General features: G+C 37.9%; 1 protein-coding gene across 12 annotated transcripts in view; it reads right to left on the reverse strand.

The window, feature by feature from the left end:
- The window catches only part of GULP1 (GULP PTB domain containing engulfment adaptor 1), a 282,238-nt gene that overhangs the window by 194,928 nt on the left and 69,689 nt on the right, over positions 1–17,621 (reverse strand). The gene's annotated exons all lie outside the window — the stretch shown is intronic.

The raw sequence follows: 17,621 nt of genomic DNA on the forward strand, positions 1-17,621 counted from the left end.
TCCCCACTGTACCCAACACCTGCAGTAAACACCCCTCTCCCCCCGGGAACTCCTCTCTTCACGCATCCCAGCGCCTGGAGCCAACTCTCCCATGGCACTTACGCTCACCTTCTGCGGAGGCTCCCGCTTCCATCTCATAGACGTGGCACGGCAAAGAATGCTCATACAGCCAGCGGGCAGCAAGATCAGCCACAGCACCTGCAAGCAGTGCTCAGCCCAAAGCTTCCCTCTGACGCAGCTTCCTGTTTCTGCCTGGGCAGTTCAGAGGGAAGCTTTGGGCTGAGCACCACTTGCAGGTGCTGTAGCTCATCTTTCTGTCAATGCCGGGATGGGGCCCAATCTTGCTGTCATCGGGAGGGGCGGGCGACCCGAACGTGCTGTCATGGCCATTTAAAAAAAAAAATTTGGAAAGATGACAGTTAGTGGGCCTTCCTCACAATTTCAGGCCCTAGGCATGTGCCTACTTTGCCTATCCTTTAATCTGGCCCTGGCTATGCAAGTCCTGGCACTGAATATTGCCAGCACCTGCTTAACTTCTGGCTCCTCCCAAACACCACCCCGTACCACCCGACCTGCCTTTTATAAAGGGGCATTCAGTGCTGTTATTAACCAGGCAGTTGTATAAATAGAGACTTCAATAAAGCTTTATCATCAGCTTTCAAAGTTATTATTAAATGCCAAGAAATATTAAACTTAACTTGCTTAGAAATTACATCTGGATGTATGTTTTCTCTTGCCTTTTTTTCCAATCACACTTCATCATACTAATAGAAATCATAAGTGAAAACAGGCAAAAACTCAGCTTTAGCATTTTATGAGTGCACAAATATACTGTAAATATTTCAGAGTAGGAAAATGTTCAACACACTGTTCAGGGAAGTCACTGCATTTTGCCTCAGAATGCTAATAATTCTGAAAAGAACGGTACAAGAAGACAATATATACCATCTATACACACACACACAATTCTTATGGACACAATGAACAAGGAGGAATCTTCGGCTGAACTTCATTACTGTATGTTGAAGGACACAAAGAATAAAATTAAGCACAATTTGTTTATTTTATAGTCACTGTAAAACAAGTTTACATTCTTAATTATTATTATTATTTACTTAGGAATGCAAGCTTAACATTTTTCCATTAATGGAAAGTTTAACTAAGTAAGCAATGATGAAACTTGCTTTGAGTCAATCAAGGGATTAGAACTGAAAAGATGATATGCTGCTGCATGGTTTAATGGCTTTCAGATGTGTGAGAGTTGCTATTACAAATTAGCTCATAAAGCTAAATGTATCATACAGTAGAAAATCTTTCAAACTAGAGAGTTCTCATAGACTCTAATCACTTAAAACAAAACAATCTGAAATTCTCCAAGGACAGTAGGATGATAATATTTTCACTGATGGGTGACATCATATAACAGAGCTCAGAAAAGCAAACAGTTTCCAACATGCTTCTAGAAGTTTTTGGAAGAGGGGTACTGCACATGTGCATGCCTTCCTACCCTCCAGCTCAGTCTAGCTTTTCTTTCCACAGAGCAATGTGGATGTGTTAACTATTTGTCCCTCACAGCTTGCATCAAAATTTTATTTGCAATTTGCAGTTCTCTTACTCCTGTGTAAATGTTCATATGGTATGTCTAACTTCCTTTTTAATTTCTCTTAAGTGCCAATGCTCAGAAGATACATTCAAGGTGTGGGGAGGGGAACACTGTTGAGCAGCCCACAGGATGGCTGTATAAGATTTGTGTTCCTCAAGACTCCTATATTAAACAGCAGCTATCATCATTAATGAATACCTTTCTTCAACATATTCAGTGAAATTAGTTGATTTTCTACAATGTCGACCAACAAATCTGGAAAATAGTATCAAACTGAACCTAACTATCCTCATAAATCAGAGAACGAAAAGGCAGAGGATGGGGCCTGCAGTTATACCAGAAGAAATTAGGGCCTTGAAAGTTCTTTTATCTGAGACCAAGAAAAATATTGGCGACATTAAGGAGGACCTTACAACTCTTAAAAATGAGTTTACACAGTTAAAAACAAAATTCCAAGTACTGGAAAATAAAATTGGAGCTTCTGAAGAGAATATTAAGGGCATTCAGATATAGCTGAAAAGTCTGAATTTGCTTGAGAAACATCTCGAAGATCTCAACAACAGATCGAGATGAAACAATATTAGAATAATCAGCTTTCCAGAAAGCATCGAAGGGCAAAACATGGTCAATTTTCTGGAAAAGTTCACACCAAATGATTAAATTTCAAAAAAGACTTTGAAATTGAGAAAGTTCACCACGTGCCTTCACACTGCATGGCACACGATAAATTTCCAAAGTCTATCGTATTCGATACAAGCAAGTGGTAGAAATCATAGGAAAAGCACGTCTTCAAGCACCGATCAAATATGAAGGTAACACAATTCAATTCTTGCCTGATTTAAATAAAAATACTATAAATATTCACAATCAATATTTAGCCTAATCGACCAAAATTGAAAGAAATAGCCAGATTCAGATTGCTGTATCCAGCAAGATTCTGTGTTACCTATAACAGCAGCACCAGAGACTTTGTAGATCCAAATGCCCTTGCTATATATCTCTAAGAAATCATACCCAGCACAACTGATAGAGAATAATCTTGTGATGGTATGAAAAGTTTCTGGGTTTGAATAGTGGATTTCCCTACTATGTTTTCCATCTCCTTCAGACCATTATTTGACTATTCTTAACTGTGCGATAATTGTTTCTTGTGGAAAGTTCTTCCAGATATGTACATGAGATAACTGTCATAATCAGGAGGATTCAACTATTCATGTGCTTGGTTTTGTACTTTTTTTTTTGCTTAGAGCTGCTGTTTACTACAAGAATATTATTTACACTAACTATAGGAGCTTTGTCTGGAGATGCTATTCTCAGTGCTCAGCAAACCCATAGATTTTACACTGTGCTTGTTATTTTTCCGCGTAATGTTATTGTTAAGCATGAACATTGCTTTGATCATTCTCAGGTGTATATGTCTTCACTATGTACTGTAAATTTCACTCTCCAATATTCTCAGTTAACCAAATATGACCTTTCACTACATACATAATGTGAAAAGGTTTAATAACCCTATTAAAATGAAGAAAATCCTTGACCATCTAAGAATAAGCCAGATATTTTATTTCAGGAAACACATTTAAATACTGTCAAATCCAGGAAATTATAAACAAAATGGGCCCTTCCGCCTATTATATCACCCGCAGATAGGGGGAAAAAAAAAACCCCAGAATAGTCATTCTGATGAAAAAAGCTTGAACCTCACTTTATTATCCTAAAGCCATAACTTCCAGGGTAGATGGGTTAAGATAAGAATTCATAAGAAATAAATTAATTATGATCAATAATAATGCACCAAATATAGATGACCCTGAATTTTTTTGCATTATAGCTGACTTAATTATTGAAGATGGCAATATACCTTGTGCTATTGCAGGCAATTTTAATCTCTTATTAAATCCTAACTGTGATAGAAAATTCACCTTTCCATTTAAAAAAAAAACTAAAGCTTGGATGGTTTATACATGATGTTATTACTCAGTTAAAACTGTGATATTTGGAGGGCCTTGCACCTTTCTGAACAGGATTTTACCTTCTTTTCTGCTCCACACATATCAAACTCATGCAATGATTACTTTCTCATTAGCAATATATTAGTCTCTAAAGCAGTAGCATCTGACATAGGGCATATATCTCTGTCAGACCATGCCACAATTTCACTAACATTGCAAGTTAATTTAGTCTCTCAAAACAGACCTCTATGCTAGCTTGCTTAATCATGAGGCTTTTCAGATACTTATCTATCATGCTATTACTGAATACTTTAAATTTAATACTCTAGAAGATACAGATTGGATAAGCAGATGGTATGCATTTAAAGCTTTCATTAGGGGAATTATAATAAATTATTCAGTTAAACATAGGAAGGAACTCAATGCAAATATTGAACAATTGGAAAATAATATCAAATCACTAGAGAAATCTCATCAGGAACAGCCATCTGATATGCATACATATACAATTTTTTTAAAAAAAATTGAGATTTGAATATAATTCCTTACTAAATGAAAAAGCTGGTAATTCTTTATTTATGCAGTCTGCTACTTATTATGCAAAAAATAATAAAAGTGGTCACTTTATTAGCTAAATATTTAAAATCTCAGGTTGGAAGAAAATACCTCAGCTATTAAAGATGATAATGATGACATTGTTTGCAAATTTCAATTATTTTACTAACTGTATACTACTCAACAAGAAACATCAAATCACATAGATAAAATCCTCTCTGTGTATTAACACCCCACTAAATGTTCTAAAATTAATGGAGGTATTAATTTACCCAGCTTATATGACTATCATATCTCATTACTGATGAGGCAAAATGAACATTGGTGTAATAACTCTTCCACTAATAAATCACCTAAGTAGTTGTGTTTTGAAACAGCAAGATGGTAACAGATTCCACTTTCAATATATGCCTTAGAAGGATACCACAATATCTATTATGGATGATATAGCGAGATCAGCCCAATTGTCTTTCCAATAATTGGACCAATATGTTTTGCACCTGTATAAATCGATACACATTCCTGTTTGGAAGAATTAAATTTTTCAAATTCAACAGAAATGTATCAACTAGGGGGTAAGTGTAGACATGTTTTCTCCTGGGAGCAGATATTCAGGAGATAAGGTGGAAGTTTAGCAGATATGTAGCAGTGTGTCATGTTGAAGTCTAATTGCTGCATTTTGTACACACTGGAAACGCTGAAGATTTTTAGCTGTCAGTCCGTTGAATAGTGCATTGCAGTAGTCCATGTGGGAGAGGACGAAGACATAGAGAAGTTAGGTAAAGTCAGGTTTGGAGGAATAGTTTCTTATTTTCTGGAGTTGCCAGATAGTAGAATGAAGAGACCACTTGAGAGAGATAGTTAGAAAGTGATAGGTTAGAGTCAATAAATATCCCTAAACTGCATGCTTGATCTTTTGTGGTTGATTCCCAGAAAAGAGAAGGGTGGGTGTAGGTGCAGTGCTCTTTGCGGACCCAAAGGAGTTTTTGGAGGTGTTTAATTGCAGTTTGTTAGTGGACATGCAGTTTTTGATTTCCGAGAGACAGTTATGAAGTTTTGTAATCTGGGAGTCGCGGTTCTCTCCTAGTGGAAGATCAAGTTTGATGTCATCAGCAAAGGAGTGAATCTGGATTTGGTGTTTATGGGCTATATCCAGGACAGGTGTAATGTAGAGATTAAACAAAAGAGAAAATAATAGAGCCCCCTGTGGCGGAAGATAGAGTATGTATTCCCATACTATCTACCACTGCATGTATTGCGGAGCCCATGGGTTGTCTGTCCTGTGTGATAAATGCAGGCCAAATGCATGGCTTGCCTGCTGCATTTATCACACAGGCTTTGCACTTACCATATAGAATTTTAATGGTTAATGTACAATAAGTGCAATGCTTACCAAATTTTAGCAAAAAGGGTTCATAATTCATGCTCCCAAAAAACATAACTTTTCAGCTTATTTTTTTATTTTTTTATTTTTTTTAGACAATTTGGAGTCCTTTTACTAAACTGCGGTAAGTGGTAACACACACCATTACATCACATTAAAAAGGCTTACTATGGGCCATATGCTGGCAGCCCATGGTAAATGTGCCTATTTGTGTGCTTACACTGTGCAGTTAAAAATATTTTCTATTTTTCACAAAGGAGGCATGTTTGGGGATGGAGAGTGGGAATATCAGTGGAGGAGTTACCTAGTGGTTATTACATCTGCCTCAGCACCCTAAGGTTATAAGTTCAATTTTCACTGCAGCTTCTTGTGACAGTCACTTAACATTTCATTGCCCCAGGTACAAAATAAGTACCTGTCTAAAATATGTAAAGTGCTTTGATTATAACTACACAGAAAAAGCGGTATATCAAGTCCCATTCTCTAATCAGTGTATGAGGCATTGATACCTGCTAATTGATTAGCATAAGGTTAACATGTGGGCCTTTGCTACCTATAAAATAAGTGGCAGTAGAGGCTCACGTAGTAACTTTATTAATGGCTGCATGCCAAAGGCAAAATTATCACATGACCATTAATTCAGAAAATGGGAAAATGTGGCATTTTCCAGCCAAGGCACACGTGGTCTTTGCACACAGGAGAGATAAGTGTAAGCAGCACACTAAGGCCACCTTTCTCATGGCTTTATTATTTACTAACGGCACAAGCTAACAATGTTAGCACTTGTTAACCGATAAACAACTCTACTTTAAAGAGTTCACTTTTATTACCCTACCAAAATCTGTGCCTTAACTTCAAATGAAGAGAAAATGCATCATAATTTTCTCATGGAAAACAAAGGCTGCAATTTTCTGCATATTTCATGCACACAGAAGGGCATTTGCATATGTAATACATTCCCATCAGTGCCTACTTTTTTTTTTTTTTTTTTTTTACACACACATTGGAATAAGTGCACATGCCAAGATTCCATGCATATGCATCTTGCTGTACTTCAGTTCATCCCAGTTCTCAACAGCTTACCATTTCTATTTATGCAAATTTCTTTTATACATAATTCATTAGGGATAGCCTGAAAACTTTACCTGTTGGCAACACTCAAGGCCTGGAAAAGAAGCCAAGGGCATAAGCATTCTACCCTTAGGAAAATGCATCCTAGGAGGTAGAGGTGAGATCAGTGGAGTAAATATACATGTGTCCATGCTGTTTTCCCTCCAACAGATTTAATGGTCCTTTATATTAGTTGTGCATAGTCAGCAGAGAGAAGATGACCTTCTGTAGCTACCTGTATAGGATTCTCTGGTCGAAGAAGAGACCTTTTTGTTATGATGTCCTTCTTAGCTACACCTGTCACTACGAAAAATTAGAAATGAATGTGTTCTATGCTTCTCTCTCTCTCACAACAGCAATATAGGTTAATTGGCTAATTAAAATAGCATGATGTACAGTGTTTTATAACTGTGCTAAACTGAGTTAAAGGAAGCAATTATTTTCATAATGAGCGATACCTTTTTGGAGTAAATTACATTACAACCTGCATTTAACCCAGGCTAGCATTATACTTCCAATCTACATGTGGTAGATCATTGTTTACTGCACATACTAATTTCATTACAAGAATTTTCATTATTTTAGGGATAAATTATGAAAATGTTGTGCATACTGGCACATAGTTATTTACTGATTTTTAAGATGTCTATCTGTATATGTTTGAGGTGAAGGAAGGGACGCTGATGAATTAGCATTGGAACTTAAGGCTTATTTTTTTTTTTTGTAAATCTTTATTGACATTTCAAACTTTAATGTATACATGCTTATATGGAAGGATACATCATCCAACTACCCCATTTCATGCCTTTTCCATACAAATTATTTTGAAGGTAGAGATGAGATCCTGTGTGCCTTTACCTAATTACAAAGTGGCTCCTATCTGCTAAGCCAATGTATCGCAAACTTGTGTGGCAAGAGGCACGTTCTATAGGCAGTCAGCTGGTGCCTCTCTTTTTGTGGCACCCCCCCGCCCACCAGCGGCTGAGGGCCCCGTCTGGAGGACCTTCGCACATGTGCAGATGTGAACGTGACATCATTGCGTTGATGTCCATGCATTTCCGGATGCCCTCCAGCCGTGGCACAGGGTTTAGTGTGCCAACAGCTTGCGATACAGTGTGCTAAGCAGTTAAAAGAATTACTATGCTATCAACAAAGTACCTATTTACTAGAAAAAAAGATTATCAAGATAGGTACCTAATCTCCCCTTTTCAGTGGCACCTTAGGGACAGTGCTGCAGAAAAATCTGACAGACTGCCTCAGAACCATCAGTATAATGCAAGGACAGATTATGGGCATTCCATCTAACTCTACTGATAATGATATTGAACTATTATCCAGTGAGCTATGCATTTAATTTACGACATCAAAAAGCTGTCCTAACTTGCATCACATAGCTATACAGATTGGAGCTGAATATTACCATTATCCTTAGGAGTATGCACTTTAAAAAGGAAAAAAGTCATATCCTAACTTTCAATGCATTGCTTTTAGATAGCAGATGAATTATCACCAATGGCCAGAGAGCCATGTACTTTTATTTAATAAACCAATCCAGCTTGTGCTTTAGGGAAGGACATAGCACTCCAGATTCAATAGATGGCGCTCAAAATTTAGTATACATTGTTCGAAAGTAGGCTGAAAACCCACATTTTTCAGATAGCCTTCATTTCATAACCCTACTCCCCACTGCCCTCTGGCTCAGCAGCCTAGCCAGCAGTTTAACCATCACACGTTAACTGTAACCCCTACCCAGCATCCTGTTTGTCTGCCTGGATTGTTTCGATTGTGAGCTCATTCGAGTAGGGACTGTCCCCTTCGTGACTCTGTACAGCACTGCATACATCTGGTAGCACAATTAGTAGTAGTATCAAGCCACTGTGCCAATTCACACATTAACTTCCTAACATGGAATAGGGAGAATGGGTACAACTACATCTTGCAGTTAACACAGAGGTAGTTACTGCACACTAACATGGCAGATAATGCAGAACAGTTAATGCCACTCCAGTGGCTAAAGGTGTCGCATTATGAGCAATGATGTTAATGCTTGGTAAGCATGCTGTTCCTAAGTAAACTGTATGGGACAATTCTGGACGCACCCTTGTTAAAAGTTTTGCAGTTACCTGTTCATGCAGGGTGTAATTATGTACAGAATGCACATAAATGAATAGAATAATACCAGCACAAATGTGCATCAATGCCAATATTCTATCCACATGCCATTCTACAAAATGGCACCTAAATGCAATGACATGTAGTTTAAAGGTGGGCACACATAGGGTTACCATATGGTTCCTGAAAAAGAAGCTTTCGAAATTAAGAGACCCGTATAAGAAAGAAAAATCAAAAGATGGTTTAAACAAAAATCCTTCCTTGTATTAAAGAGTACACTAGGAATTGCCACACTTCAACAACATATGTATTCAAATCCCAAATATTTTTATAATATGTGAACCAGATCCTCAGTTTACACAACTTACCCGACAGGACAAGCCTGTTCTCAAAAGTTGTTAGCTGTGTTAACCCAAAGGGGTTAATAAGCGTGTAACATCCCTGGACCTGGTGTGCTCAGTGTAATAAATTATAAAATAGTGAAAAATCACACTCTGAAATCAATCGTGTATATAATAAAGTGCTTCCCAGTGTGCTCTGACTGCAATGAGTACGCTAATGTTCACAATCAAACTGGAGGATCAACTGTCCAACCAAATTTCTCCCCTTGATCATAGATGACAATTCATTTAGAGTGAAAAAACACCCAACAATAAATACAAAATTAGGGTTACTTATCTCCAAATGCACAAAATAGATGTCTGTAATTATCCATCATTCATCCTGAAAAATCAATAGCTCTACGGAAGTCCGTTTCGGAGGTTCCAGCCTCCTTCCTCGGGAGCAGGAACCCTGAAGTAATCGGGCCGAGCAAGAATGAGGAGCGGAAAATCAAGGGAGTCGGGCTGAAGCTCAAGTTGAAAAGAAGAAAGACAGATTGAAAATAATGAAAGTTAAACCCGGATGTCTCAATCCATCCTCTTTTTTTCTGGAGCCATATGATAACCCTAGGTGCACATGTAGACAGAGTCTGGGCAAATAAGGGCAGAGAGCACAGTTACAAGGGTAAATCGGAGAATACTAAAATGTACTACTACTACTATTATTAATTATTTCTATAGCACTACCAGACACATGCAGCGCTGTACAGAGTCACAAAGAGTAAGAAAACAGTCCCTGCTCAAAAGAGCTTACAATCTAAACAGGCAAGACAGGATATCATGTATAAAGTTAAGGGGAACGGTTAATCAGCTGGCTGGGTTGGAGGGCAGAGGAGGAGGGTTAAGGATTGAAAACTAAAGGGTTTTCAGTCTGCTTTAAACAAGGGAAAAGAAGGGGCTTGATGGACAAACTCAGGTAATTTATTTTTTTTAGCCATCTAAGCACAAGAGTTTACACCAATTCTATAGCCGGTGTAGATGGTCAAACCTAAAACATACAAGGCTCCAAATAGGTGGCTTCTTTGTTGTCTATAAATAGGACCACTTTTACAGAATTATCCAACTGTAAAACCTTACTGCAAGTTACTATAAGGGTCCCTAAATTATATCCCTTACCAAGTCTCTCATTTATAATACACTGTGTAAGATATGAAAGAACTTACTAAGCTCTCTTGAAAAGCCAATCTATTTAAATGTAAATTTAGAATATAATTTTATAAATGACATGCACATGTGTAATAGCATTTTACACACCCTTTTAGGCTCTGATAAAATTGCCTGGAGATATACTTCTTCCAGATTCAGGTTCAGGTCTTTTCATATTTGATATACCACCTTTTTAGAGCTTTTCAGTGCAGTTTAATAACATTAAAATACAGTATGAGGGCTGTTCAAAAAGAATCAGACCTTAATTTTTATTGCATAAACAAATAAAGCTAGGGAGGCGTGGTTTGATGCACTTATGTAGGTGACCCTAATGCGCATGCTTGAATTTTTTCCCGCCTACAGAAGCTGTCAGTCGCCGGCAGACCGCCAATGAGTGAGGAAGTGTAAGTGAGTGCTGTCCAATTTTCATTTTTTACAAAATGACAGAAAAAGTTGAACAACGCTACTACATTAAATTTTGTGTAAAGCTTGACGATTACAAAGTAATGGGCACCACACAGATAAAGGAGTGGTAAAGCTGCTTCAGAGAAGGCTGCACATCAGTGGAGAGTGAAACACGCTCTGGTTGGCCCTCGACATCCAGAAATGAAATAATCATTGATGAAGTGAGGACCCTGGTGATGCAGGATCATTGAATCACCAAGGGGTACTACCAAGAGGTTCTGTGTCACCTTTGGAACACTGTGAGATGCAAACGGCCAGACCTGTGGGCAGCGGGCAATTGGCAGCTCCATCACAATAATGCACCTGCCCATTCTTCACATTTGATACAGAGTTTCCTGGTCAAACACAACACACCTGTGATTCTTCAGGCTCCCTACTCTCCAGACATGGCTTCGTGCGACTTTTGGTTTTTCCCCAAGCTGAAAATGCCCCGAAAGGGACCAGATTTCAGTCAGGAGAAGACATCATGCAGAATGTGATGGACCAGTTGCGAGCAATCTCAAAAGAGGCGTTCCAGCGCTGCTTCAGACAGTGGCAGAAGTGTGTGGCAGGCCAAGGGGACTACTTTGAAGGAGATTAGTATAAGACTGTTGTATCTGAATACAAGTATTTTTTATGAATAAAGGTCTGATATTTTTTGAACAGCCCTCGTATATTAAAATCCAATTGGGAGAAGAAATACAATCTTTGATAGAGCAGGTAATAACAGCATTTCTGTAGACTTGAAATGATGGAAGTTTAAGTTCGCCTGCCTCTGTTTTAAAGTTTTCTACGGTCTAACCCCTAAATACATCACTGACCTATTCTCCTTCTCAGCCAACAAACACAAGAGAAGCTCCCACTCGCACTTCATTTCTCCCCCGGTTAGAGGATGCAAACTAAAAAAACACCATGAGCATCTTCTCTCACATCAGGCTGCTCTATGGGGTAAAGCCTAGAACAACTCCTATTGCCCACCACTTATGAGATATTCAGGAAACGCCTCAAAACTCACCTATTCCTGAAATACCTAGACAGCTGACCCACTTCCCTCCTTCCCCTCTCTTGCCCTTTCTCCCCATTGTTCCCACATCCCTTAAGTTAACTCAACTTTTACGTCAACTCAACTTGTACTCCACTAATCTTCTGTAAACCGCATAGAACTTAACGGTATTGCGGTATATAAACTGTTATTATTATTATTTTCTCCAGTTACAAAGCAGGCACTTAAAAGCTAGACTATAAAGACGATTAATTAAAAGCATCTTGGCATGGAAGGTTTTAAGACTGGTTTTTAATTTTTTCAAAGGACCCTTCTAGACAGAGATAGGCAGAGAGAGCATTCCAAAGTGAGGGGACAGTCACAATGAATATCTTGACTACAACATCAAAAGCAGTGACCTCCAGATTCTATATGTCATGTCCAAGTCTGGGCACTTTCCCAAGATGTTTGTACAACTTAATTCAACATCTCCGCTGCCTTTGACTCAGTAGATCACCACCTTCTCCTAACGAAACTCTCCGAAATAGGAGTGACAGGTACTGCACTAAATTGGTTTACAGATTTTCTCAAAAAAACAGAGAATACCTTGTCAAGAAAGATGGCCCCCAACTCCAACAACTGGAATGCCTTCTGTGAGTACCCAAGGCTCTCCACTCTCCCCAAAATTATTCAACCTATTTATGAGTTCACTTGGCAAAATCAAATTCAACGATCAGTGCATACGCAGATGACATCCTTCTCATCATCCCAACAACTAGCAGCTAATCTGATACAGCTCAAAAAATCTCAGACAACATAGATAAAATACAAACATGGGCAACATCCAACAAATTAAAACTAAATGCACCAAAACCCAAAATTCTTTGGCTTCATACCTCATAACAGACAGCTCCGGTAAGCATCACTCTCTAAACAGGTAACAAATCTAGGAATTCACGCTATCCTGAGCTGCAAATCTCCAACCTCTAGAGGAAAACCTTTTTCATTATGAGACAACTAAGACTCATCAGACCATATTTCCATCAACACCACTTTGCCCTGCTCATACAAATGATGAACCTGTCTCAATTAGACTACTGCAACTCCATCTACGCAGGTATCAGCATCACTCTTATCTGCAAACTGCAGCTCACACAAAACACAGCAATAAGACTCATATTCAGACTAAAAAAATATGACTCAATCTCTAACTACCTCAAACAACTATATTGGCAATCCATCTCATCTTGAATAAGATTCAAAACATCCTGCATTATGCACCACTAATTCACTTATTCTCCTCGGCATTGTCTGCCTCACCAATAAATTTTGACAGGATACAGTTGAACCTCCACACAACAAAACATGTCAAGTATAAACACGTATTCCACTCAATGCTCACATTCTCTGGTGTGAAAACATGAAACAACCTCCCAACAACCATCAGATCTGATTTTAATTATTTCACATTTTGCATGGAACTAAAAACCTTTCTGTTTGACTCCATAAACTTTACCAGCAACTAATCCCAACATCCAACAGCGCTGAATAAGACTAAAATGCAATTTGACTCCTAGAGAAATAGACCCATGGAACCGCAGTACACCCATTAGCCACCATGGAACCAAGTACACAGCTAACCACTAGTTAAGGACTGTAATAGACTATCTATTTCATGAAATCTTTCATCGAACATATTAGCTCTCCTACTATATGTATTGCCCCCCATGGCCCTGATTCTATAAAGGGCACCTAAGTCATGCCTACAGTTAGGCATGCTTTAGGCGTCCAATCTAAGTAGTTAATGAGCCAATTAAGGGTCTGAACAAGTGATAATTGGTACTTAGGCATCCAAAGGATGTAGATGCCACTTTGTAGACGCAGCCACAATTTCATGGACGCCCATGTTTAAAACTCACACCTAACTCAATAGGCATGGGTGTGGTTTGGGCAATGATTCAATTTGGGCATCCTTTGATTCATTTACATAACACTGAGCGACCTAGGGCATCCATATCATGCCTATATTGTAGGCAAATGAAAACCAGGTCTACTTTTGAGCTTAGTTTCGGCTTCAAATAGATCTCCGAGTTCTATGGACGGAACTTAGGCACTCTTTGGACGTTCTTCCAGAACTTAGGCACAGTTTGGATATCCTTAATGCGATCTGCTAAATAACTCTCTGGGTTTTTATTTTTGCTTTATTAAGCTCAAAATACATTTAATAAGGCACCACATAAACGGAGCACATCAAAACAGATATATTGCATGCAAAACCTATTTTTGTGGACAAACAGCAATGTTATTTGCTAATTAGAGGAAAAGATCCATTAAATGAAGCACAGCACATGAAAAACATAGCTTTAGCTTTCTTGCTAAAAAGCTACCCTTTTTTTCCAATTATCCAGTGCTCCAATTATCTCATTCTTGAAAACAAAGAAAGCACATGACAAAAATATATAGATTGCATACATAACTTCATTTGCAAAAGCTTAAAAACAGGAAAAAAAACCAGATACAGGCCTTAGCATGGCTTCCACTTCATTGCAAATGGAGATTTGCAGCTGCACAATGGTGACCTCATTGTGAGATCATCAAGGTAGAATGCCACAATTAAAATATGTGCTGGGGAGCTGGTTGGGATTTGAACTTATGACCTCTGGAAGAGGAACACTTTTACTTATTGAGTTATAGCAGTTTGCAGGCAGGTGTCTCTGACTGCCCTGTGATAGGATAGGTTACGGTTTACATAATAGTCATAAATATTAGACAGTATATGCATGTTTAATACGTAAAAACTTTGCTATAAGATCCAAAATATCTATCTAATAAAGCATTTGCAGGTAATTATGTCACACAGTATCTCATCATAAGAAAGCATTTACAAACACTTGCGTTTTCAACATTTTCTTGAAATGCAACCTTACTGCACATAAGCGCAGAACTCCTGGCAAAGCATTTCAAAGCTTTACACCCCCCACTGACAACATATCATCGCCAAACCTGGAGTGAGAAAATGTCATCCTGCCACCCAAACATAGTTTCATACTATTTTCCAATCTCAAACTCCTTCTGGGTTAATTGGTTTGCTTTAATAATACAGATGTTAATTCTCTCCCACCGGACCACTGCAATGAATTATACCACAATATTTCTGCTAAGCTACTTCAGAAGATCCAACTTTTATAGAATATAGCTGTTAAGATGATATTTGGTTTGAAAAAATAGATAATGTAACTTCCTCTACAATACAATTGCATTGGCTTCTCATGAGATGTTAAGTTGACTTTAAAAATTTGTGTTTTATTTATAAAATTTTGCATTGTGATGCTGTTATTTAACTTACACTGTAGAATTATCGAAATTGAATTGAACTTGTCATATATCAGATCTTGTTCTGCTTAAATACTTTCTGTTAGGGGTATGGGATTCAAGCGATTTTTAGAAATTTCTCTCATGGCAGGCTGCTTCTATTTGGAACTGCTTACCCTTAGGTATTAGACAAGTGCCTTCTTACAGGCTCTTTCACAAGCTATTTAAGACCATTTTATTTCAAAAGTATCTTAATCAAGATTTATAATTTCATTAAATTTTGTTTTATGTTAGTATTTAAAGACTCTGATTATTTTCCTAGTGATTGCTTTCTTTTTACAATCTGTTTTGGAAATTTTGGGAGAAGGCAGCCTAGAAATACACATGATAAGATAATAAACATGTAAATAGACATTTTAGAAGTGTCTCTACTTAAATGTGTATATATATCTACAGTACGGCAGTTTCTGGGCATGGTAAATGATGAAGGTGGACTCCCCCCACTCACCCACCCACTATATGAGAAAAAAAAGTTTCCCATTGGGAAGTGCAAGATAATTGTTCATTTGCACATGGGGGTTTCAGGGAGTGAATGAAGGGGCAATTGTGCTTACCTATATGGCTTCAAAAAACAACCTGAAAAATCCATAAATTTAAGCTTCAGAACTCCGCTTCAGAACTTGCACATTTAAATGACAATTCAAGAACATGGTGCTTCCATTTAGGCACCTCGAGGACATGGCAGTAGGCATCTCGGCTCCATGATAGAATGCTAGCATAAGTCAGTATAACCACATTCTCCGGCATGGGGTGGGTGGGGAGGGGGGGGGTCGGTATGACTGGGGAGTATGAGAGGGGTTTGACTGTCTGGTTGACTGCTCTGCTTTAGTTGGTATGTGTGTTATTTCTTCTGTGGGACATTCTCTGGGTGGGTTGGGTCATTTTTCAAAAATTTCTGAGGCTTACCGAAGAGGCGGGCTGTTTTTCTCATTGGATTGTCCTGTGTTTTAGTGGTTTATCTTGCTCTTATGTTGCGGCATGTTCTGCCTCTGTACTGCCTGCATGTATTTGCAATTTTGTTCTGTATTCTTGGACATTTGCCTGTTTCTATTGTGGTCTCTTGAATAAAAATGATGTTAAAAAAAAAAAAAGAAGCTTGCATTTATGCCAGCCATAAACCTGGTGTTAAGTGTGAGCGCTTAAGTATGGCAAGGACATACATAACTTATAGTATTTTGTAATTACATGCATAAGTGGGAGACATGTCTATGAACTGCCATTGCTCCTTCCCTGAGAAAACGCTATGTAAATTAAGGGGGTATTTGTAGAACTGTTATCAGGTCAGTAGCTACCCACCAAGCCCCACCTGGACAATTCCCATCTAGGTCAATTCCCACCCGAACATTTTTTCCCCACAGGTACTGCTCTGGACGTGACTGGGCTGTGCACAGCCCTTGAGTGTTAGGGTTAGGGGGAGATCCTGTATATGTGCACCCCTCCAGATGTTAGGGTTGGAGGAGATTCCAAATGTTAGGGTAAGTTGTTTTTTTTTTTTTTAATGCTTTTTTTATTATTATTGTGTATATGTCTGGTCATGGAGGGGAACTGTCTATTAAGAGTAGGTGAGAATTTACCTAGGTGGTAATTTTCCATGTGGGAATTAGTAGGTGGGAACTGTCCAGTGGGAATTTTCTGGGTGGTTATTAACCTAGAACCTTATAAACAGCATTTAGGCAGAATACTGGCAAATACAAAAGCGCACATGTACACACATATCCTAGTATTCTGAACATTTTTATTTGCAAAGCACCTAGATAAAACCATTGCCCCCATAATATCCTGAGTAAAGCCACCTTTTGGGGTGTGTATATATATGTATGTATTCTTATACATCCTTATACTCAATTTACATAGTTCTGTGTTCAGGGAGCCTTTTTTAATATACCTGGGAAATTATGAACATCCAGACTTGGACATCCCTTTTCTGACTTAGGAATCCTATGCAAAATGAGGTTTCAAATCTAGTATTGTATTGTATGTTATGCAATTTGACTTGCTTTATTCATCTTTTGCATTTTCCACTGCCACTTTATTCTTTGAATATGTTATAATGATTTGTGCCTCTATCTGAATTTAAAAAGGCATTCCTGCATTTGAAGATAAGTATACTTGGTTTTTTGTTTTTTTTTAAGAAGAAAGCATATATGTATTTTCTGGCAAACTCTTTAAATTTAGCTTGTGTAATTGGAATTAATTTCAACATGACTGTCACTGATGTGGGTTTTTTCGTTCACTCTAGCTGTCAAGCCTGTCATCCTTCATTTCATTTTGAACATAGTACTGAGTATTTTGACTTTAAGGATTTTTCTTGTTATGGATGACTTACTTAGTACTTTTAGTGTTGTAGTTGTAACAGTAAATATAAAGAATGGTATTTATATAAGCTTTTTATGTCTAAACTGCGCTTTCTCAATAGTTACCGTTTAGATGTAAATTATGACAGAATTCTGGAGAGATTATATATGTGTGAAATAGAGAATGTGTTTTTGTTGTTGCTTTTTATTTTAAACACATTCATGAGCACATTATATTTTTATTCATCCTATAATCTATGAGTCCTATATTTAAACTTTTAGTTTCA

This window comes from Geotrypetes seraphini, chromosome 5, assembly GCF_902459505.1.
Source record: "Geotrypetes seraphini chromosome 5, aGeoSer1.1, whole genome shotgun sequence".
Lineage (NCBI taxonomy): Eukaryota > Metazoa > Chordata > Amphibia > Gymnophiona > Dermophiidae > Geotrypetes > Geotrypetes seraphini.